Source organism: Microtus ochrogaster, unplaced genomic scaffold (genome assembly GCF_000317375.1).
Source record: "Microtus ochrogaster isolate Prairie Vole_2 unplaced genomic scaffold, MicOch1.0 UNK239, whole genome shotgun sequence".
Lineage (NCBI taxonomy): Eukaryota > Metazoa > Chordata > Mammalia > Rodentia > Cricetidae > Microtus > Microtus ochrogaster.
The window spans coordinates 31,078-33,248 of record NW_004949337.1 but is presented as its reverse complement, the minus strand read 5'-3'; the positions used below and the strand labels follow the sequence as shown (position 1 = coordinate 33,248).

At 42.2% G+C, this 2,171-nt stretch overlaps 1 pseudogene; it reads left to right on the top strand.

Annotated features, from left to right (window-relative positions):
* The first annotated feature begins 5 nt into the window (after window positions 1-5).
* LOC101994276 overlaps window positions 6-2,171 on the top strand; it is a 3,356-nt pseudogene continuing 1,190 nt past the window's right edge.

Here is a 2,171-nt window from a genome sequence, read left to right as displayed (position 1 = left end):
AGCCCATGGATGCTGTGAAACTAAAGCTACCTAATTATTACACCATCATAAAAACCCCAATGGATTTACATATAATTAAGAAGCGGTTGGAAAATATTATGTGAAGGCTTCTGAATGCACAGAAGACTTCAATACAATATTTTCAAACTGTTATTTATACAAGTCTGAAGATGACATTGCTCTCATTGTCCAAGCTCTAGAGAAGTTATTTATGCAGAAATTATCTCAGATGCCACAAGAAGAACAAGCTGTGGGTGGTCAGGAAAGAACAAAGATACTCAACAAAAGATACCAACTTCCTTTGCTAAGGATCAAATCCCTCCAAAGCAGCAGAAAATTATTTAAGCAGCAAGAGATTTCTTCTGGATTATGTGAGCTCTTCTTCTCTCCCTTATACATGGGGCATGAAGCTCCCCCTACCACTGACTCACAGACTGTATTCCAAATCACAAAGGGTATGAAGAGGACAGAAGATGCCACAAATCCTACAACTTCCATAGTTAAAGCAAGCAGCAAGTCTCCTCCGACAACCAGAGAAATAAAGTCAATGACCATGTTGGTGAAGAGAACATACTGAAGAGTGTTTTGGCAGACTGTCAGCAACAATAAAAAGTTTTAAAAACAAAGTAATTGAACAATTGAAATACTGCAGTGTGATTCTTAAGGAAATGTTTGCCAAGAAACATTTGCCATGGACCTTCTATAGTCCTCTGGATGCTGATTCTTTGGGGCTCCACAACTACTATGACCTTCTCAAAAATCCCATGGATCTTGAAACTATTAAGGGGAAATGGACAACCAACAATAGAAGGATGTATGTTGCAGATGTCAGATTAATATTTATGAATTGCTACAAATACAACCTTCCAGATCATGAAGTCGTGGCAATGGCTAGAATGCTTCTGGATGTTTTTGGCATACATTTTTACCAAGATTTCTGATGAGCCTGTTGAGTGCATGCACACATATCACCTTACAACAAGCAGTGTGAAAGCCCCCAGTAGAGAGAGTAGCAGCAAGGCCTCCTCGGAGAACTACTCTTCTGAAGACTCTGAGGATGAGCAAGTGGAGCACATCACCAAGCTTCAGGAACAGCTTATTGGTGTTCATCAGCAGCTACGAGTTCTGTCACACGTCCCATTATATAAGCTAAAAAAAAAAGAATGAAAAGTCTAAAATGGCACCAAAAAGATTAAAAAAATGTTTATAACAGATGAAAATACAAAGAAAAGGCTTAAACTAACCAAACAGAAAGAAAGGCCCCAGAGCAATCAACCAAAAAAGAAGCCACCTTTGAAATCTGAAGAAGAAGATAATGCAAAGCCCATGAACTATAATGAGAAAAGGCAGCTGATTCTGGACATAAACTTCCTGGGGAAATGCTTGGGCACATAGTTCATATAATACAATCAAGGGAGCCTTCCCTGAGAAACTCCAACCCATATGAGATAGAGATTGACTTTGGGACTAGAAAAGTATGTCCTTGCCTATCTGCAGAAGCGGTCACTGAAACCCCAAACGAAGAAGGTCATCTGCTCTAAGAAAGAGCTCCATTCACAGAAATAAACAAGCTGGAGAGGCTGTTGCTGGACATCAACAACCAGCTGTACTCTGAGAGAAGCCCCAGCCCCTGCTTCCGCCACCTAAAACACCAGCTGGTGAGCGGGTCCACCTGAGTGACAGCAGCAGCAGCTGTGGCAGTAGCAGCAGCAATAACAGCAGCTTGAGGTCCTGAGGTCCCTGAGCAGCAGCAGTGACTCGAGCTCCTCCAACAGCAGCGATTCGGAACCAGAAATATTTCCTAAATTTACTCATGCAAAACAGAATGATTTAGAGAGAGAATAAAATGATACAGGTTTCTGTGTAAGATGCAGGCTCTGCTGACCTCAGCTTGCTCAGAAGGCTACACCACAATGTGCAGCACCACGGAAGCAATCCCAGCAGGTGCATGGCTACGATGTGTCAGGACATCTGCAGACCATGGAGAAGACTGCATCTGTGCAGACTCGGTCTCTTTCAGGTGATTCCAAACAAGTCTGGAATGGCCCTACTGTGGTGCATACCTCTACTGAGAATCCCACAATGCTAGAGCCAGACTGTCATGTTCATGTGCAGAAGGATATGAAGATTAAGAATGCAGAGTCTTGGAAAAGTTTATGCAAGCCAGTGAA